The sequence below is a fragment of the Magnolia sinica genome, chromosome 2 (assembly GCF_029962835.1).
Source record: "Magnolia sinica isolate HGM2019 chromosome 2, MsV1, whole genome shotgun sequence".
Classification (NCBI taxonomy): domain Eukaryota; kingdom Viridiplantae; phylum Streptophyta; class Magnoliopsida; order Magnoliales; family Magnoliaceae; genus Magnolia; species Magnolia sinica.
The window spans coordinates 71,875,479-71,900,051 of NC_080574.1; positions in this window are offsets into that span (position 1 = coordinate 71,875,479).

Sequence of the window (24,573 nt, forward strand, 5' to 3'; positions counted from 1 at the left end):
GTACATACATCAACGTGGGCTTAATGGGGGAAACCATGGCCCAAGTATCATGGCCAACGAATACATGCATTATGATGGGCCTCATGGGCAGCCCATATGCCCAAATACATAGGTAAGGCATATCCAAGATTTGCCAGGATGGACCTTACAATTCAGTCCAAGACTGGCAAGATAGATGGGAACCAAGGATTCGATTTCATGTAACATATCAGCCCACAAGGTCCAGCACAATAGGTAAGCAGCCGATGCATAAAATTGGGCTTAAGGTTGGATGTCTAATCTATTTGGGCCTATTAAACGTCTAAAAATCTAAACTGCCTTGGTCCTCAAACAATCAACCCAAAAGTGGGCCTCACAAAGCACTAATGAAGTCCAATAATCACTGGAAATTTCCTACATAAAGTGAATACTCATCACCCTCACTCTGGTGGGCCTCACAACCTCATAACTTCTAGCTCCATACAGATTTCTCGTAAGGCCTTTTCTAGACATCCAACCCACCCAACTTCCTGGGCCTTCTGGGGTCCAACAGATAGAAATTTTGAGTGAACATGGACTTTATGGTGGCCCTTAATTATCACAATGGGCCACACTAGATGGAAGGCGAGTATACAACACATGAATCAAGGTGGGCCTGTTGCTGGACTGCAAGTCCAGCTGTAACCCAAACAGTCTGGGCGGTCATGGGCGTCCCAATGGGCTGGACGGCTAGCCCTTACAAAGCTCAAGGTGGACCCCACTTGTGGACGTCCCACCAAGGGGTGGACCATGTCCAAGTGGGCCACACAAAAAGGGGGAAAGGCATGGACAATGCACACAATTAAGGTGGGCCACATGGGGGGAATAGCCAGCCCCTGCTGGACGTCAGCCAAGCTGGAACATCTAGAAGGTGGGCTGCTGACCCAGCTGTGGTAACCCCCAAAATGGGTGATCTGGATAGCCCTCATGCACCTAAGGTGGGTCTTAGCAAGGTGGACCACAAAGGAGGTAAGAGGAGAAGCCATAATTACATACAAACATGAAATAGAAATCTGACCAGTGAGGTTTTAAAATAAAATCTGCTGCAAGAATGTTGTTGTCCCTGACTTGTACACCTAATAGAGTGGGCCTAGGCTTGCCTAAAAAGAGGGAAAATGGGTGGTGAGCATGCACCCATGAATGTACAGCAAGGTAGGGTCCACAAAAGTGGCCCACCATCCCAAAATCAAGCTGATATATGCATTTCCCCTTCATGTGGGACTGCTAGACGGTCCAGAAACTTAGACCGTCTAGCCCTCTTGGGCCTGCCCTATTGGTGTCCCATCAGGGATAGATGGTATGGGTTTCATCATACATCAAGGTGGGGTCCATACCTTAGAAAAACACCCGACATTAGGAAGAAAATAAGGCTAAAATCAAGGTTAAACCCCCATACAAAAATCAGCAACAATGGCCCAAAAAATCTGAACAGCAATATATTCTTAGACACATTAGTCCATAAGCTACTGGATAAGGAGAAATACCTTAAATAAATCATGATGTGATCTACCTTAGTGGGCCCCACAAACCCCTAGACCAAGACTCCACATCAAATCTCCTTGCATGTCACAAATGGACAGCAAGTGGGACACCCAACGTTAAGGAAATGGATAGCGAGGGCGTCTACCTTGCTGGACGGTCTGTACATCCTAGGCACACCAAGTGGGCCACATATGTCATGCCCCAAACTCGAAAACTGGTCCAACAAAATTCTCGATCGCCGAATCTAGTGCCGATAGCCTCCTTAGTACCCCATTCTCGGCATCCACCACCCATACGCCATATTCTGATATTGGGATCCTATAAGGAGGATTTTCAATGTACAATCATCTCATAAGAAGCATAACCACAAGTTTACCCAAATCACAAAGGCAACATCATCATTGCATATCCATTAATATAAACAGTTGATTACAGTGCAGAAAGAGAAATATACATATATCAAAAATCAAAGCTCTAGAAGATGGTTGCACGCTCCAAGCCCAACGCTGCTACGACCTAACACCACCTACATGCATCTATCGTGCATAAACTTATAGAAAGCTTAGAGGGTGGTGTAAGTGTGTGCAATGCTCATGTCAAGCATATAGATATCAGAGTAAATGAAAATACTGGAAATTCATAAATCCTACAATATCATAATATGAAATGCAGATTGTGAAAAGTCCATAATACCATCAACCTTATCCAGGCTATGCCAAGGAAAAACATAATAAGCCAATATCATATATTGAGGAAGTAATGTAGATCAACTATGCAATGCGGAGACATAGTAAGCCAAATGTTAGATACCGAGTCCACGAATACTGTCAACCTCAATCAGGTTATGTAATACAGGAGCATAGTAAACCAAATGCTATGAACTGAGGATGCAATGCAATATGTGATGCGAATGAAATGACCAAGCTAGAGTGTGAAGTCGGGATGATAGTATGTAGTATTGCAGGCTATGAGGTCCATTATAAGGGACTTCTATCCAAACTAGTCACATACCTAAATTTGGATAGTCAGACTGAACGTGGTAGACTCCTGATCTCAGGTTAGTCACGTGCCCCAACTGAAATCTTAGTCATTGCGAAGGTACACGTAATATATAGTTACGCACCACCAGCCCGAGTGGATAGTGAATAAATGAATGAATGAGTAAAATGATGAGTATGCAACTCCTGCTCAATAAGTTCACATATCAGTGCAGTACATCTCTGGGATCATCACCGGGGTCTATTACACTCTGCACCAGCTTGCCACCCCTATCCGAGGGCACAACTGGGTAAGTGAAAGAGACCTCACTATCTTCCTGCTAATATCAGGCCCGACTCGTCGATAGCGGACCCATTCCTCAAGCTAGTCAAACTCAGCCTAGATATTACCCCCTCACTCAAGCGGGTAAGGTCACAGCCCCTCCCAACCGACCACGATATAGTGGGAGATGTGGCCTACTGGTATATGGCCCTCATAAGCTTATATATATCTACTCGGTCTAGACATTGGGGCCTTTCCTAGCCACAGAGGTTTATGAATTTTCACCTAAGGACATCTATGGTGCCTGTATGCTAGAACCAAATATTTTCAGTGTCCCATCTGACCATCCATGACATGCCTGTGGAGGCCACAACCCTGATGTCATACGGTAGTCATATCACAAAATGTGAGATGCATGAGTCATACCATCTAGTCATGCATCAAACCTATGCGTAACGTGTGCTCATGTGTGGCAACCCCATCTCTCAGAGAGTCCCATAAACAACTTGCCCTATGGCATATGCAATGGTCAATCACAGCTCATAAAAAAAATGCAGATGATGCATACAAGTATGTATCATGGTGTTATGCTGTCACATACTCATAATTGGATCGATAATCGGTATTGACAATCGGCCTCGACAATCAGAATTGGCCTCGACAATTGGTATCGTCCTTGACAATCGGAATCGGCCTCGACAATCGGCCTCGACAATAGGAATTGGTGAGAATAGGCCTAACAAGGCCTAAGGGAAGGTCATGATGTGGACATTCAACCATCATTACCCATCAATGTGGACATTTAACCAACATTTCTCCCAAGAAGTGGTCCAGATAGAGCCTAACATAAAGTGGGGCCCATGGCCTCACACAATGGCCTAATATACATCACCATGGGCCTCACTCAAGGGCTGAATACACATCATGATGGGCCTCACTCATGGGCCACATATGCTTCACATTAGGCCTTACTCATGGGCCTCATATACATCACATTGGGGCGCAATACATGGGCCTCATATACATCAAATGGACCACGTCCCATGAGCCCCGAATACATCAAAACGGGCCACAACCCATGTGCCTCAAACACATCACAATGGGCTTCTTACAAGGGCCTAATATACATCACGATGAGCGTCACTCATGGGCTACGCATATATTACATTGGGCCTCACCCATGAGCCTCAAGTACATCACAATGGGCCACATTCTATGGGCCTCGAATACATCATAACGGGCCACATCCATGGGTTTAATACACGGAATAATAGGCCTCACCAAATGGCCTACAAATACATCACAATGGGCCGCACAAATGGACGACATAAATATACAATACATACATCACGGTGGGCCACACAAGTGGAAGGCATAGATATATAATATCTACATCACAGCGTGTCCCACGACACGTTCAAATGGACGGTGCTGATGTACAATGCATACATTAAGGTGGGCATCACCCCAGAAAATAGATGAACGACATGGATAATAAATACATTGTGGCAAGTCCCACCTTCCAGAAATGCTAGACGGTGCAGGTTTACAACTCATGCATCATGGCCCCACATCCAGGGGGCGGACGTCTTGGATAAAACACCTACATCATGTGGGGTCCATGTTCCACAGATGGTGTGGACACCACACGTGTGATGGGCCCCCTGGACGGATGGTGCAAATACATCACTATGGTCCCCACCATCTAGATGGATGGCGAGAATAAAATACATAAATCATGGTGGGTTTCCACCATCCAGAAAGCTGGGCAGTGTAGATATAAAATATATACATCACGTGGGGTCCTCATGTATAATAGGTACATCAAGGTGGGACCCGCATAGATGGATGGTTTGGATATCACATCCCTCATTCAAACCCACCTCCTGTCGTTAATACGATAGCCAATCCACTGCCATGCATGTGGGTCCCATGAAGGCCCACCATAATATTATACTAATATATATATATATATATGCATATATATATTGATATTATATATACATACATATATATATATATATATATATATATATATATATATATATATATATATATATATATATATATATATATATATATATATATATAGGTGGGTCCCATAGAGCCCCTGACAAGATTGTCCGTGTCTAGCTAGGTCCTAGTGGGCCAACCAGGACCTAGCTAGAGATGCAGGGTCTTGTTAGGTGCTCTTTGTGTGGCCCACCAGCTGGACCAAGCCTGCAATGTCCACGGATGGATGGCCATGATTTAAAATAATATAATATACATCTGGTGTGGTCCACGTGAGTGTGGCTCACCAGAATTTCAGGATCAAGCTGATATTTCTATTCCCCATCATCCAGCGTCCAGGGGGTTTGGATGTCCGTCTAATGGATGGTCTGGATTTAAAATATACACGTCAAAGGAACCCACAAAAATTGCTGACATCACAAGCAGTAGCAAAATGGCTGGTGTGAGGTACTCTAGCCATTCAGCATCCACTGTCCATGATTGGACAGTGTGGATGCAATACATCAAACCATGGTGGCCCCACATGCTGCCATGGTGTGAGGTACACCAGCCAATCTGCACATGTGTGAGGCATACTAGCCAATCTACACACGTGTGAAGTATACTAGCCAATCCACACACGTGTGAGGTATATAAAATACATGAATTTGGTGGTTCCACCGTCTAATCCCCTAGACGGATGGTCTGGATTTCAATACATGCATACAAGGTGGGCCCCACATATGTGGTCCACCAGCTAGAATATTTAGCAGGTATTTGTGTTTTCCCTTTGTCCAAAGTCCGCTCAAGGACGGCAGTAAGGTGTTGCTGTGGGACGGCCAGCAGGGTGGCCCTTCATGGCGGACGGGCAGATGCGATACATATATCCAGGTGGGCTCCAGCCGGGTGGGCCACATGCCTCATCATCACCATAAAAAAATATACGAGAGAGGGAGATAGGTCAGTGTAGTGGCCCTCATATGATTACAACACATACATCAAATTGGGTCCCATCACAAGTGGGCTATTAAATTGAAAATCAACAGTGGATCACCCACCTATTGGCCTCCTTTAGCTCCTTGGACTCCTAGACTCCTTAGCTTGCTCTTTGATAGTGGATGATGAAGATTGGAGGGTGGATGGGAGATAGGGTGGTAGGAAGTGGGCCACACTAAAGCTTCTCCATGAGAAGCTTGGAAGTCCACCCTTGGTAGTTGCTTGAAAATGGAGTGTGAAATGAGAGTGAGAGAGAGAGAAGTGATGTGTATGACATGGGAGGTATGGGTCCCATTGACTTGTTGGTAAGAAAAGAATGGCTAGGTAAGGTTGTTGTTGACTTTGGGTGAGAGGGATGGGGGTGATGAGATATGTACTTAACTTAATTGATTGATGGATTGATTTGATGGGTTATAGAGATTCCTTCAGAATTCATAATGCGTGACATTTTCCTCGAAATGAACGTGGGCCCACAAATCCTAGCCTATCTATTGCATCGGAGCGCGAGATGCGGTGTTGGAACCACGACGACGACGCGGTTGCAAGGGTAAAAGTCTTGGGTCGAGCCGACTCGGATTGACAGGGTACGACTTAGGGTTATGTGCAAATGCCGATTACAAGTCGCGGGTCATCGAAATTCAATCGGGAGGACCACGTGACCACAAATGGTACAGACTAGGATACGGACCTTACAGCTCTCCCCTCCTAATAAAAATTTCATCCTCAAAATTTACACTATCACGTAGTACAAAGCAAGGGAAGAGGAAGCATCATTGTATACATATGTCAAGGCACAATCAATCTACAAAAGGATGAAGATAGCGCTCGCATCATTAACACTATGGTGACCCCTACTGAACCTTGGATTAAAAACGATCGAAACTGGGATACTATGTAGCCTCGCACTCTCAACGGTAGGGAGCTATATTAGAAAGTTTTAAGTTATTCGAACTCGAGGATCTAATCGTTCTAAGTTCTCAACAATCATAGAGTGTAGGCTAACTATTAGCAAATATGTGATGTTATCGTCAGGTATTCCCAAGTTATGCTCTGATACCAACTTCTGTCCCGCACTAAACTCAGAAACTGAGCCCACAAAATTCCCAATCGCAAAATTCGGAGATGCCAGCCTCCATAGTACCCCATTCTCATCTTCTAATACACATACGTTAGATTCTGATCCTGTGATCCTACAAGGAGAATTTTCAATGTACATTTATCTCATAAGAAGCATAACCACAAGTTTACCCAAATCACAAAGGCAACATCATCATCACATATCCATTAATATAAACAGTTGATTACAGTGCTGAAAGGAATATATATATATATATATATATATATATATATATATATATATCAAAAATCAAAGCTCTAGAAGACGGCTGCACGCTCTAAGACCAACGTTGCTACGACCTAACGCCACCTACACGCATCTATCGTGCATAAGCTTATAGAAAGCTTAGAAGTTGGTGTGAGTGTGTGCGATGCTCGTGCCAAGCATATAGATTCAGAGTAAGTGGAAATATTAGAAATCCATAAATTGTACAATATCAGAGTATGACATGCAGATTGTGGAAAGTCCATAATACCATTAACCTTATCCAGGTTATGCCAAGCAAAAACATAATAAGCCAATATCATATATTGAGCAAGCAATGTAGATCAACTATGCAATGCTGAGACATAGTAAGCCAAATGTCAGATACCGAGTCTACGAATATTGTCAACCTCAATCAGGTTATGTAATGCATAAGCATAGTAAACCAAATGCTAAGTACTGAGGATGCAATGCAATATGTGATGAGAATGAAATGACCAAGCTGGAGTGTGAAGTCGGGATGATAGTACGTAGTATTGTAGGTTACGGGGTCCATCACAAGGGACTTCTATCCGAACTAGTCACATACCTAATTTTGGATAGTCAGACTCAATGTGGTAAACTCCTGATCTCAGGTTAGTCGCGCACCCCAACCGAAATCCTGGCCATTGCGAAGGTGCACATAACAAATAGTTGCGCACCACCAGCCCGAGTGGATAGTGAATAAATGAATGAATGAGTAAAATGCTGAGTATGCAACTCCTACTCAATAAGTACACATATCAATATCGTACATCTCTGGGATCATCACCAGGGTCTATTACACTATGCGCCAGCTTGTCGCCCCTATCCGAGCGCACAACTAGGTAAGTGAAAGAGACCTCACTATCTACCTGCCAATATCGGGCTCGGCTAGTTGATAGCGGACCAATTCCTCAAGCTGGTGAAACTCAACTTAGATATTGCCTCCTCACTCAGGCAGGTAAGGTCATACCCCCTTCCAACCGACCACAACATGTTGGGAGACGCAACGTACTAGTATACGGCCCTCATGTGCTCATATATATCTAATCAGTCTAGACGTTCAGTTATCTCCTGGCTACGATGGTTTAAGGATTAACACCCAGGAACATCTATGGCACCCGTATGCTAGAACTAAACATTTTCGGTGTCCCAACTGGCCATCCATGACATGCCTGTGGAGGCCACGACCTTGATGTCGCTAGGGCGTACGGTGGTCATATCATAAAATGAGAGATGCATGAGTCATACCATCCAGTCATGCATCAAACCTGCGCTTAACGCGCGCTCATGTGGGGCAACCCCGTCTCTCAGGGAGTCCCACAAATAACTTGCCCTATGGCATATGCAATGGTCAATCACATCTCATAAAAAACATGCAGATGATGTGTATGGGCATGTATCATGGTGTTATGCTGTCACATACTCATAATTGGCATCAATAATCGGCCTCGACAATCGGAATTGGTGATAATGGGCCTAACAAGGCCTAAGGGAAGGTCACATGTGGACATTCAACCATTATTGCTCATCAATGTGGACATTTAACCAACATTGCTCCCAAGAAGTGGCCCACATAGAGCCTAACATAAAGTGGGGCCCATGACCTCACACAATGGCATAATATACATCACCATGGGCCTTTCAGAAGGGCCAAATATACATCATGATGGGCCTTACTCATGGGCCACATATGCATCACATTGTTCCTCACTCATGGGCCTCATATACATCACATCAAGCCACAATACATAGGCCTCATATACACCAAAAGGACCACGTCCCATGAGCCCCGGATACATCACAACAGGCTACAACCCATGGGCCTCAAATACATCACAACGACCTCTTATAAGGGCCTAATATACATCACGGTGAGCCTTACTCATGGGCCACATATATATCACATTAGGCCTCGCTCATGAACCTCAAGTACATCACAATGGGCAACATTCTATGGGCCTCGAATACATCACAATGGGCCACATCCATGGCTTAATATACGTAACAATGGGCCTCACCAAATGGCCTACAAATACATCACAATGGGCCGCACAAACGGATGGTATAAATATACAATACATACATCACAGTGGGCATACATCACGACGTGTCCCACGGCATGTCCAGATGGACGGTGCTGATGTACAATGCATACATTAAGGTGAGCTCACCCTAGAAAACAAATCAACGGTGTGGATAATAAATACATCATGGCAAGTCCCACCATCTAGAAATGCTGGATGGTTTGGGTTTACAACACATGCATCATGGCCCCACATCCAGGGGGCGAACGTCTTAGATAAAACACCTACATCATGTGGGGTCCATGTTCCACGGACAGTGTGGACACCACACGTGTGATGGCCCCCCTGGACGGATGGTTCAAATACATCACTATGGTCCCCACCGTCCAGATGGACGGCGAGAATAAACTACATAAATCATGGTGGGTTTCCACTGTCCAGAAAGCTGGACGGTGTAGATATAAAAGATATACATCACGTGGGGTCCTCGTGTACATAGGTAAATCAAGTTGGGACCCGCACAAATGGATGGTCTGGATATCACATCCCTCAATCAAACCCACCTGTTGTCGTTAATACGACAACCAATCCACTGCCATGCATGTGGGTCCCATGAGGGCCCACCATATTAATATATTAATATATATATATATATATATATATATATATATATATATATTATAAGGTGGGTCACACTGTCCAAGAGACTGGACGGTGTGGTGTGAGGTTCGCCAGCCAATCAGCCTCCATCTCACCATCCATAGATGGATGGTGAGGATATATATATATATATATAATATATATATATATATATATATATATATATATATATATAATATACATCCATGATGGGCCACGTCCATGTGGGACCCACTATGATGCTTGTGTTATTGCCCATCATCCAACGTCCAGGGGGTTTGGATGTCCTTCTAACGGACGGTCTGGATTTAAAATATACATGTCAAAGGGACTCCAGCCAATCGGGATCCATCAAATGATTACAACACATACATCAAATTGGACCATCAAATTGAAAATCAACAGTGGATCACCCACCTATTGGCCTCTTCTTTAGCTCATTGGACTCCTATACTTTGGATGATGAAGATTGGAGGGTGGAATGGGAGATAGGGTGGTAGGAAGTGGGCCACACTATAGCTTCTCCATGGGAAGCTTGGATGTCCACCCTTAGGAGTTACTTGAAAAATGGAGTGTGAAATGAGAGGGAGAGAGAGAGAAGTGATGTGTATGACATGGGAGGTATGGGTCCCATTGACTTGTTGGTAAGAAAGGGTGTTGTTGACATTGTGTGAGAGAGGGATGGGGGTGATGGGATATGTACTTAATTGATTGATGGATTGATGTGATGGGTTATAGAGATTTTCTCAGAATTTGCAATGCGCAGCATTTTCCTCTAAATGAACTGAGCCCACAAATCCTGGCTTATTTATCCCATCGTCGCATGAGACATGGAGTTGGAACCGCGGCGAGGACACGGTCACAAGGGTACAAGTCTCGGGTCGAGCTAACTCGGGTTGGCAGGGTATAACTTAGGGTAGCGCACAAATGCCGATTGCAAGTCTCAGGTCATCGAAATTCGACCAGAAGGACCACGTGAGTCCACGGAATGGTACGGACTAGGATATGAGCCTTACAACACACATCAAGAAAATAATAGGAGAGGAAGAGAGAGAGGATCACATCCATAGGAAGAAGGGCTCCGCCACTATGAGTCTTTCTCCACCAATCACAACCACACATCGTGATAATACATCAAGATACTACATGGCTCCATACATGCATGGGCCCCACAATCAAAATCTAAGGTGAGGATACCATCCCCACCATAGATCTAGGGTCTAGATGACCCATTGAGCTATGGATCAAAGGAAAATCATCATGATGGGGTCCATGGAGAATGGCCCCATCATGGCTTATGCATGCACAAAGATGGGCTGTGGGCCACACCTATGGAGTCAAGGAGGGTCTCCACTATTGATTGGTGGGTCCTACAGGCTCCTAAGAATTAGAAACAAGATTATATGGAGGAAAAATCAGAAAACTAGTCCTAGGAGTACACCCACATCTAAGATCTTCCTTCTTCTTCTATCCTTAGGTTCTTTAGCTCTAATGGAATTGTTTTAATGGTGGAGATGGGTTTTAGGAGGGCTAGATTGATGGGGATTAAGGGAAGAAGGGGTTGGAGGAATGGAGAAGGGTGGATGTCCCAAGTTCTTACAAATGGAGGGAGAGGAATGAGGGAGAAAGATAGAGAGATGGGGCATTATAGAAAACTCATCATGAGTTTGTAAGGTAATTATGGGTCTTGGGAAGAAAAATCCATCATAACACATGGGAGATGGAGAACAATGATGGTTTTGGGGAAGAAAATCCATGATCGGTTACTACGCTAGGTAGGGCTATAGGCTAGGCTAGGATAGGGGCTATGGGTAATGATGGGACTAGGGTGATGTCATCACCTAGGAAAACATGCACATGCATAAGGCGGGTCCCACATCATGATCAACGGTCTAAATATTACGCCGGGTACATCTTTTGTTCTACACCTCAGATTGGCGCATGAGATGCGGCGTTGGAACCGAGGCAATGATGCAGTCACAAAGGCATGGGTTTCGGGTCAAATCGGTTCGGGTTTATAGGGTGGAACTTAGGGATGATCATAAATGCTACCAATAGGTCACGGGTCACCAAAATTTGGCCGAAAGGACCGCGGGACCTAATGGAATGGAATGGATACTAGGTTATGGGTCTGACATTTTTAATCCAAGGTCTTAAATCCACCTTGCAATAAAAACATGATTAAAATAGATCATTAAGCATTATCATGTTCATAAAACCAATTAATAAATAGGGCATAATATGCAATATTTGACCCTCAACAATAATCTGATTATTTCGGGACATCATTAGTGGGTTATGTGCCCAAATGGATTGGTAGCCTAGTGACACACGTGTTGTACATGTGGGTGTCTATCCAGGTCACTCCAAGTGGACCCCGCCTTGTTATATATATTTTATTCACACCTTGCAGGCTACATGAGGAGCTGATGTTAGTCTAATGTGGGCCACACCACATAGACTTCTATATTTCTAGTGAGGCATGTCGTTCAATTCCCACTCTCTGTATATGATGTGTCGATTAAGGCAGATTATTGCCTGATATGTCAGATAACATGCTAGTGTACTTGGCCTAATAGGACACACTAAGAACATGCTTAGTATAATGACATCATGCCCAAACATATGTCCATACGCATCATTTGTATGCATGTTGTCGGTGAATCCCACATGTTGCACTTTTCTAGGCAGTTATGGGCATGCTTGGTTTGTAATTAGAGGTTATGACTAGCACCCATCTTGGACTCTTTATGTGCCCACATGGCTCGCTATGAGTGGGCCTTTCGATTATAGGCCCACCTATGTAGGAGCATGCAGGGCCCATTAAGGGTAGATTTGAGTGGATCCCACCTAGTCATATCCATGTTAGATTTGTGGAGCCCATAGTGATTTTATTTACAATCCAACTTAATTGTGGATCCTCTTTAATGAATAAATGATGCTCACACCATGGGTTTCCTTGTTTTTCATGTTGTGGTTACCCATTAGGCCTGCCTATATTTATATGTAGTGGCCGTACCATGGGCCAACCCTGTGGTTTATGTCGTGTTTCCAACATTGAACTACTGTTTAGGTTCCACACATTGCATGTACTGAGCCCATTGTAGGCCTATGTTTGGTTGGTTGCGAGTTGCCTTCTTGAGCTTTACTTAGGGATAGTTGTAGGGTCCACTTTGATGACCATTTCGGGACCAGTATGATTTTTTGTGGATCCTATAATTTGTTATCCCATTTAGATGTCGATGGTTGTATGTTTTGGCCGCTTAGGTGCGCGCTTACCAAATGGGCCCATTAGCTTGAAAGACCACTTATGTATAACCCTATAGGTCTCGATAAACTTGGTTTCCAAGTAGGTTCCACCCATTATGAATGATGAATTTCCAATATCATGTGGTGTGATATTTTACATGTGTGTTGGTACAATACTTGATAATTTATGTCGTATTACCTTAGTGATTTATGCGATGTTTGCTATAACACTTCCTTTATGCTGACATGGTGCTTTCTTTACATTGATGCGACACTATTTTATGTTAGATGTGTCATTGCTTTTACATTCGAGTTAACATTGCTTTATATTGATTTAACCTTGCTTTATGCTTGATATGGTATTACACACCTCATGCATACTGGTTATGATCGTATGTTATCATATCTCATTCGTATCATGTGTGAATGACTTGGATGATGGCTAATTCATGATTCAATGACGACTTTACAAGCTTGGGACACTTTCAGGAAACCCATAAGAGATGGGGTCATCCTACATGTATGTATGGCTTGCATGACATGGTTGCATAACTCGAATAATAGACTCATGCATTCACTCATTGTATGATGCATTTGCATTACACCCTAGTGACATCAGGGTGACCTCCACAGGCATATCGTGGATGGCCAGACTGGACACCAAAAATATCATTTCTATCATTAGAGCAGTAAGGATGTCCTTGGGTGAAAGTCCCTAAACCCTAGGCCAACAAGATGCTTCAACGTCAAGACCGATTGGATAACATGAGCGCCCGAGTGCCAAATACCAGTAGGCCGCATCTCCCACTGTGTCATGGTCGGTTGGAAAGGGGTGTGACCTTATCCACCCGAGGGTAGGGGCTGTAAGCTAGGTTGAGTTTGACTAACTAGTAAATGGGTCTGCTATCAGCGAGCCGGGTGGGCATTAGCATACCACTGGTAAGGCAAATAGTGAGGTCTCTTCCACTCACTTAGTCATACGTGCGATGGGGTGGCAGCAAGTGTAGAGTGTACTAGACTTCGATGATGACTCTAGTGATGATAACTGTATTGAAATGCAGACTTACTGAGTAGGAGTTGCATGTTCAACATTTGACTCATTTATTCATTCATTCACTATCCACTAAGGCTGGTGGTGCGCAAATAAATCATTATATGTACATTTGCAATGGCCATGATTTTGGTTAGGTACGTGACTAACTTGAGATAAGGAGTTTACCACATTGAGTCTAGTTATGCAAATCAGGTATGAGACTGGTTTGGATAAAAGTCCCTTGTGATGAACCCCACAACTTGCGATACCACGTATTATCATTCCGACTACACACACCAGCTTTGTCATTCCTTTTGCATCACATAGCTTGGATATGGCTGATGGTATTTATGGACTTGTCAGAATTTACATATTACATTACATCCTCAACATATGACATTTGGCTTACTATGTCTTTGCATCACATACCCTGGATAAGGTTGATGGTATTTATGGACTTGTCAAGATTTGCATACTATGTTGCATCCTCAGCATATGATATTTGGCCTAGTATGTCTTTGCATCGCATAGCCTGGATAAAGTTAATGGTCTTTATGGACTTGCCAGTTTGGCCTCCATCTTTCCACTTACTTTGATATTTGTATGCTTGACATATGCATTGCACACACACACACACACTCTCTAAACCTCGTAGTAAGCTTAAGCATGTTCGTTACGTGCAGGTTATGCTAAACCATAGCAGCATTCAGGAAGGAACATGTGCCCGATATTTCAGAGTTTTGTTATATCATGTATTTTCCTTTCAGCACTGTACTCAAAGATTATATTAGTGGATATATGGTGATGATATTTTGTAACTTGGATACACTTGTGGTTATGCTCCTTTAATAATAATATAAAAGAATTCACCATGAAAACCCTCCTTGTAGGATCCCACGATCGGAACCTTGCGCATGGGAGCTGGGAGTCGAAAATGGGGTACTATGGTGGTGTCAGCACCATATTTGGCAACCAAAAATTTTGTGAGTCTGGTTCCTAAGTTTGGGGCATGACACTAATTAACTCCAAAATTCATCGTTCTTTGCTAGAGCTTTTTGTGCACTTTCGATCGCGCCGAATCTTCCTTTCGGTCGGACTGAATTATCTATCAGTCAAAACAAATTAGCTTATGAATTCCATTGCTTGTCGCTAGACTGTTTTGTGCAAGTTTGGTTGGACCAAACCTGTCTGATTTCTACTGATCGAACCTGTCTAATTTCTACTGACCGAACCTGTTTGATTTCTCCTGCAGATCCTGAAGTTTTTCAAGTCCTTTCTTCAACTTGTGTACTTGGTTTCCTTGGATCTTTAACATGTGAATTCTTCATTCTTAGTCTCTTAAGATCCATCCTTCGCCTTGGTGATTCTTGAGCATTAAATCCATGCTTTTAGCATTTTTTTTCAATCCAAGCTCTCAAATTCACTTTGCAACACAAAAATGTATAAAATATACCATTAAGCATTACCATGTTCATAAAACCAAGATATAAATAGGGGAGAACATGCAATATTTGACACTCAACACACTCCCCAACTAGCATTTTGCTAGTTCCGAGCAAAACATGTTTGAAGTAATCCTCAATTTTGCTTGTAGAACATCAAGCTCTTTGAAAACTTCAAGTTTCTAATCCTATGAAGTTTAGTCCATACAGGTATTTTAAACCCTAGAAAGTCCTTAGGTTTAAGGTCTTTTAAAACCTATTTAAATTAGGTTTTTATACTTATAATTGACTAAGTTTTGCTTCGACTAGTCTAACAAATTCCTCGACAATTTCAAGAAACAACTGAAGTATAATAGAATTTCTATTACGTCTTTGATTAGTCGAGTGGAGTCCTCGACAAGTCAAAGACCCCTTCAACTAGTCGAAGGTTCCTCGACTTGAAGTTCGACAAGTATATTTAAATCAGATTCTGCTTGATCGACCAGTCGAACAGACTGTTTGACCAGTCGATGGTTACCCTCAACCAGTCGAAGATTTGTTAAAACTTATCCCGCTCAAATATGAAAATTTGTTATAATTGAATCTGATGCTTCGACCAGTTGAAGACTACCTTAGATCAGTCGAAGGAACAAATTACGTGACTATAAGTTGAGGTTCTTTCTCAATCCAAAAATACAACTTAAGCCTAACAAAGCCCTAATTCAAGAGAGAGAGAGAGAGAAACCTCATTTATTGTCAAGCTACTAAGAAATATATATAAATTTTATTTTATAGCTTTTTCATTAATTCCTTTATCTCAAAACTCTGTCATTCTGATTTTTCAAAAGAGTATTTAATCTTATTGAGATTTGAGGGAATTAGTACAAGTAGGCTTTGGGTTTAAATCTTATTAAAATCAACTAGAACCCTGGACCTTTTCTATTGGACTGAACATCGAACATTTGACATTCAAGAAAAGTGATCTACGGCTACAACATCTTCTTCGGTGAAGATAAGTATCAATTTACTTTTTGTATTTGGTTTTTTATGAGATAGCAAGAAAATCTCATTATAGGTTTTGTCTGAGATCTCAGAGAGAGGGGTTTCTTTATTTGTGATAGCCCTTTAAAATCACAACTGTACCAGGTTTTTAGGTGACCTTGTGAAAACCTTGTTCATAGTGAAAGCCGAGATTACGAGGTTTGTAATCTTGGGAGTGGAGTAGGTGTGGCTATTTAATAACAGTTGTTGTACACACCGAACCACTATAATTCTTGGTGTTTGTGATGAATGTTTACTTTTGCATTTTGTGGAGAATATTTGTAATTTAAATATGAAAATGTGGTGAATGTTTGTAATAGATAGGTTTACCTTCTCCTACTTGGTTTGAGATCTTGATCCTTACATTCGTGAAATAAGGTTGTCCTGCCTAAAATTTGTTTTGGGTGTAGGTTGTCCTACGATTTGAATCAATTTTCCAATACTAGTGCGATTGAGATTTCAGATTTAACTATTATTTTTGCACTTTAATTTTTATTTGGCATAGTCCTATTCACCCCCCCCCCCCCAAGTGGTATCAGAGTTAAGTTGCTCTTTTTTGGATTAATTTCCCGAGTTAAAGATCTAGAGTTTTAATTATGTCAAATTTTGATAGCTTGTCTATTACTAAGCCACAACCTTTTGATGGCTCTAACTATGCATACTAGAAAGCCAGAATCAGGATTTTTCTGAAATCCTTAGATGAAAGCGTGTGGCAAGCCACTGTAACCAAATGGAAACCTCCTATGTTTGAAGTTTTAGGTAGTGATGGAACTAAATCTATAAAAGAAACTGCATTGTATTTATGGAGTACACCTCAAAAAGCAAAAGCAGTGCTAATGCTATGGCCTTAAATGCCATAACTTGTGCTCTATCACCCAATGAATTCAAGAGAATTATTTCATGTGATATAGTCAAACAAGCCTGAGATATTCTTAAAACGACACATGAAGGAACTTTTATAGTCAAGAAATCAAAAGTTCAAATCCTCACTAGTAGATTTGAGGAAATCCGTATGGGAGAAAATGAAACTTTCATGGACTTCTATATAAAACTAAACAATATAGTAAATTCCATGTGGGGTCTGGGAGATGGAATCTCAGAAAGTAAGGCTGTGCAAAAATACTGCGATCTCTTCCTGAGAGATTTAATTCTAAAGTAACTGTCATTTAGGAATTAAGAGATACTAATCAAATGAAGGTTGAGGAGTTAGTTGGATCTCTTTAAACATATGAGTTAAATTTTAAAGCTTCTAAAGGTAAGTCTATTACTCCTAAATCGTCTAAATTTGTTTCAAAAGAAAATTATGTTAATTCTGATGTTGAAGATACGGAAGATGATATGGCTCTACTAGGTAAGAAATTTTATAGAATTTTCAAAAACAAGAAAAGATCAGATTTTTAAAAACCATTTGACTAAAGAAAAGGAAAAACTAAATCTTGAAAATTTGTTAAGGATAGTCAATGTTTCAACTATCAAAAATATAGGCATTTAGCTAATAAATGTCCTAAAAAGGATAGGTAAAAAAAGAAAGGGCATATTGCTACTTGGGATGAATCATCTGACTCTGAAAGCTCTTTTGAGTCTGATGAATCAGAATAAGAGTATAGAAATTCAAAAGATGTAAAAGCTCTTATGACCTTAGCTAGAGTCACTTCCTTAGATACCTGTAATCTATCTAACAATGATCTCAGGAGTGAGCTTAAAAATGAGAATGAATATGATCTTCAAGATGCCTACAATGCTCTATATAGCGAGAGAGTTGTAAAATTGTTATCAAATTGAAAATTCAAAAAGAAAAATATGCTAAATTAAAAGATGATCTTGAAAACACTGTTTTAGAAAAATCTCATTTTTCAAATTATTTAAAAAAAAATAAAATTAGATTTAAGTTTTAAATCTTCTGAATTAGAAAATTTCAGAATTGAAAATAAGAAACTAATACTCGAAGTTTCTTCCCTTTTGAGTTCTAAGGATACTTGGAGATATACCCATGGATATCAAAAACTGGAAAAACTGTTATCCTCATCCAGAAAATGTGGTGATAAGTCAGGTTTGGGTTATATAAAAAATGATTCCTTTAAAAATAGGAATACACCTCCTACATTTGTAAGAAGAGAATCCTCAAACTCTAAAGGTAAGAATTTGAGAAATTATGGTCGAAATGATTTTAAAAACTCAAAACCCTTTCAAGTTCCTAAAAATAATAAAACCATCAACTACAAATATCAAAAGAATAATAGATCTCACTTAGCTGAAAAAATAGTGGACCTACTTAAAGAGCTTTTGAAATCCAACTCAAATGTTTGTGAAGTTTATAGAGAAAGGAGAAATCTCAACTCTTAAATGCAACAAAACTCAAAAGTCACTCCTAAACCTTGAACCATTATGAAATGGGTTCTAAAGGTCAAGTGTCTTGTAGTCCACACTGCTTTCAAAGTCATTAGCCATGCAAAATGGTACCTAAATAGTCGATGCTCAAGGCATATGACAAGTGACAAGGGGATATTTCTAAATATCAAAGAAGTTAATGGTGGTTCAGTTACTTTTGGTGATGGAAGCAACTATAAAATAACAGGCCAAGGTACTGTACAACTTCCTAACCTTCCTTCTTTTGAAAATGTGCTTTATGTTGAAGGTTTAAAACGCAACCTCTTAAGCATATCTCAAATATGTGATAACAAGTATAGTGTGAAATTTTCTAATCACGGATGTGAAATAATTAATGAGAAAGTAATGTGATATTAGATGGTCGCAAGACTTCTGAAAATTGTTATATTATCGATAACTCTTGCACATCTAACCATTCATGTTACATGGTCCAAACAAATGAAACTGAACTTTGGCATAAACGTCTTGGACATGTTAACTATAGAGATCTGTATATGTTGAGTAAAAGAGATCACCTACGAAGTTTACCCAAACTTAAAAAGATAGAAAAAGTATGTGGCGTATGTCAAATTGGTAAAAAAAACTAGGAGTAGTCACAAGAAAGTGAACTCTTTAGTCATACCCAAGCCACTAGAACTACTTCACATGGATCTAGTAGGACCAACTAGAACTGAAAGTAGAGGTGGTAAGAAGTATTTTCTAGTCATTGTTGATGATTATACCAGATATACTTAGGTAGCCTTCTTAAGAGAGAAATCAAATACTCTCGATGAAGTCAAAAAAATTCTAAAATGAATTCATACAGAAAAGAGATGTCTGTGATAAAAATTAGAAGTGATCATGGCACAGAGTTCGAAAATAGAAATTTTGAGAAGTACTGTGATGATCATGGTATATCTCATAAGTTCTCTGCTCCCAAAACACCTCAACAAAATGGAATTGTTAAGAGAAAAAACAGAGCTCTACAGGAAATGGCCAGTGTAATGTTAAACAGTATGAAACTACCAAAAAATTTATGGCGTGAAGCTGTTAATACTACATGTTATATTATAAATCAAGCTTATATTAGAAAATTAAGAAATAAAATAGCTTATGAATTGTGGTTTAATAAAAATCTCACTATTATATATTTTAGGACTTTTGGAAGTCAATGTTTCATTTTATGTGACTAAGAAAATTTGAGAAAGTTTAAAGGCAAGAGTGATGATGGAATATTCTTGGGTTATGCTCTTAATAGTCAAGCATATTGTGTTCTTAACAAAAGAACAAGAGTGAATCATGAATCTATTAATGTTGTAATTGATAATCAGCTAATCACACCCACACCAAGTCAAGATGATGATGAAGCCAATATAATTGATATACCTGACTCTTCATCAAAATTAGTTGATATTGAACTAAGATTAGTCAAAGACCATCTGACTGATCTAATACTTGGTAACCCTAGTATTGGTGTACAAACTAGAAAATAATTAGAAAATATTTCTAATTATGTCTGTTTCACTTCCCAGATTAAACCCGCCAATATAAATGAAGACTTACTGATGAAAGTTAGATAATTTCCATGCAAGATGAACTAAATCAATTTATCAGAAATTATGTGTGGTACTTGGTTCCTAGACCTTCTGATAAACATATAATTGGAACCAAATAGATTTTTAAAAATAAAACTGATGAATTAGGTAACATTATCAGAAATAAGGATCGACTAGTTATACAAAGGTACACGCAAATAGAAGGCATTGATTATGATGAAACATTTGCACCAGTTGCTCGTCTTGAATCCATAATTTTATTTATTTCGATTGCATGTTATATGAAATTCAAAATATATCAAATGGATGTTAAAAGTGCATTTCTAAATGGTGACTTACATGAGGAGGTTTATGTTGAACAACCTAAGGGTTTTGAGGACCCCAAATTTTCAAATCATGTATACCGTCTTAAAAAGGTACTTTATGGTTTGAAACAACCTCCTAGAGAATGGTATGAAAAATTGACTAAATCTTTACTTAGTCATAACTTCAATTGGGTAGAGTTGATAAAACTTTATTCATCAGAAAATATAACGATCATATACTAATAGTACAGATCTATATTGACGATATAATTTATAGATCTACATGTACTAACTTATCTATTGAGTTTGCAGAACTGATCAAGTCCAAGTTTGAAATGAGTATGGTTGGTGAACTTAAGTACTTTCTTGGATTACAAGTTAAGCAACATGAAGATGGTATATTCATCTCATAAACCAAATACGCTTTAAATCTTGTAAAAGGGCTTGGATTTGAGAATGGAAAGAAGTTTGATACTCCAATGAGTACAACTCTTAAACTCTTAAAAGATGAATCAGGTAAAAGTGTAGACTCCCGCTTATGTCGAAGTATGATTGGTAGTATCTTATATTTAACTGTTAGTAGACCTGATATTCCATTTAGTGTTGGAATATGTGCTTGATATCAATCCAATCCTAAAGAATCTCACCTAATTGCTGTTAAGCGGATAATCAGATCTGTTACAAGTTCAATTAATTTAGAACTTTGGTATTCACATGATACATCCATACAAATTGCCGGATATACTAATACAGACTGGGCTGGAAATATTGACGATAGAAAATCTACCAGTGGTTGATGTTTTTATGTAGGGAACTATTTAGTTTCATGGCTTTGTAAGAAACAAAACTCTGTATCACTCTCAACTACTGAAGCCGAATATATAGCGGCCGGTAACGCCTGCACTCAACTTATTTGGATGAAAAGAATGTTAGCCGATTATGGCATTGCGCAAGATACAATGACATTGTATTGCGATAATTCAAGCATAATTAACATTTCAAAAAATCCAATCCAACATTCTCATACAAAACATATTGATATTAGATACCATTATATTCGAGAACTCGTTGAAGATAAGAGTGTTGTGTTAGAATATATTCAAACTGAAAAGCAACTTGCTGACATTTTAACCAAATCGCTCGAAAGGAATAGATTTTCAATTTTAAAGAATGATATTGGTTTGTGTGTTATTAATTAAGTATTTATGTATTTGTTTGTTTCTTGTTTATAATTAATTTAATGCATATAATACTAATAATATAATGTTAAAATTAAATTAAATTAATAATAATAATAATAATAATAATTTTTTTGGGTTCTTTGACGGGTCGTGGACGTCCTCGACCAGTCGAACCCTCGACGGGTCGAGTACGATGCTCGAGTGGTTGAGGAACGCAGGTTTGATCTTCTAAAAAGTGAAAAATCACTTTTTCTTTCATTTTCATCTTCTTGTTTGACTCGTCGGTGGCCCTCTTGTCGAACCCATCTCCAAATCTTGCTTTTAAGTGATTATTTTCCTATTTTTTCAAGATTTAAGTACTCCCTTGCTAGCTAATCTATCATTTGGAATTTATTCTTGATTCCAAACCCTTTTGGTGTGAGATTTGTGAAAAATCTGATATATCCACAATCACACTTCTCTCTTTAATTATTTCTTGAGCAAACATTAAATGGAGCATCGTACTAAACATACGACTACACAAAAAACTCATGGTAGTTCATCGTCTAGGCCGACTTCATCTAATGTGAAAACCCTAAGGTGTTTCAAAGAAAATTCAAACCAATTTGGGGATTTCAGTGTAAGAGACATAATTATTGAGCGTAGTGTAAATATTGCTCACATTAGTCTATTCAATCTTGTTCCTTTGCTTTCTAATGTTGGTTGGTGAGGCATGTTGGCTTGGGGTGGTAAAGCTTACCATTCCACTGCACAATGCATGTATGCATCAATTTGTGAAGTGTCCGAAGAAAATCTAACCTTTACAATTAAATTTGTGGAAGGAGACTTTATGAAACCCGTATCCTAGCCCGTACCATTTCGTAGGCTTCCGCGGTCCTCCTAGTCAAATTTCGGCAACCCACGACCTGTAATTGACATTTGCGCGTGGCCCTGAGTTGTGTCTCATATTCCTGAGTCGGCTCAATCCGAGACTTGTACCTTAGCAACCACGCGATCGTCGCGGTTTTGACGCCACATCTCTCGCACAGAGTCGGTACCTAGGCAAGGAGATGTGGACCCGCGTTCGGTTCAAGGAAAACACCACGCGTTGCAAACACCAAGAGAATCTCTACGACAAGTTACATCAATCCATCAATCAAGTACAAGCAACCCAACCCATCCCTCTCTTACACAACCTTACCTAAAGTCAACTCTCTCTTACAACCAAGTATACATCCATCACCCATCACCCATCTCTCACCCATCACACCCCATCACTCACCCATCCCTCTCTCTCTCTTACAACCACTCTCTCATTCTCCCAAGCTCCATGAGAGCAATCCAACGTCCAAGTAAGAGACCTCCATGAGAGAAGCTTTGTGTGGCCCACTCCCTACCATCCAATCCAACCCTTCAAAGCCAATCTCGATCGTTGAATCACGCCCCCTAGAGCTCTAGATTGCATTGGTGAAAAAAGGAAGAGGAGATCAAAGGTGGGTGATTTTATTTATTTGATTGTGATTTGAGTGCCCATGGTGGGACCCGTCTTGATGTTTGATTGTTTAGGGAGGGCCCATAGTGGTGGGGTCCCTCCCCTTCTTACCGTCTCTCTTTCTTTCTCTTTTTCTGTTGATGACCCACCTTGACGTCTGTTGATCCGCACCATCCAAATGGACGGTGGAAGATGGGTTGACTGGAGTTCCTCCACCAACTATGCTGTTGTCCCTTGACGACAACAAGTTTTGTGGGGCCAACCATGATGTATGGGCCTTACCTGCACCATCCAGCAGGTCTGGATGGTGGGTACCCACCATTTGATGTATGTATTATATCCTCACTGGCCATCCATTTGTACGTGGACCCCACCATGGCAGCATGTGGGGCCCACCTTGTGTGATGTGTTACATCCACCCCGTCCAGATCTGCTCGACGATGGATGTAGACGTGTTGCATCCACCCACCGAATGGCTAGTGTACCGTGCGGCTACATAGCTGCTATACTGCATGTCAATAAGTTCCTAACGTCAGCAACTTTTGTGGGTCCCATCGTGTGTTATATCCCAACCAACCATCCATTTGGTAGTAGTGTGGGGTAGTGATGGGACCCACCTTGCTATATGCATTCTGTATCCACACCGCCTATACGGGGCCTGCGTGATATATGTGTTTTAAATCCACACTGTGTATCTATGTGGCCCACATTGACGATAGGTGTTTAATCTACACCGTCCATCCGTATGGACTTTAACAAGTCTGTGGACGTTGGATTTATTATAATAATAAAAAATTAATAATAGTAATATAAATAATAATAATAAAATATAATAATAATAATAATTATTATATTAAAGCATGTATATTATATATAATATACATATATATATATATATATATATATATATATAAGATATATCTGGTGGGCCCCACGTGGGACCCACCTTCTGAGAGAAGTGGACGACTAGTGTATCTCACACCAGCCAACGTCAGTAAGTTCCATGGAACCCACCTTGATGTGTTGTAAATCCACACCGTCCAGACCTATGGACGGTGGGCTGGTCACGAGATGTGCGTTATATCTAAACCGCCCATCCACTGGATGAGGCAAATCCAAATCTCTGGTGGGCCACACGTGTGGACCCACTTGATGTACGTGTTTCATCACTGTTGTCCATCTATAGACGTGGA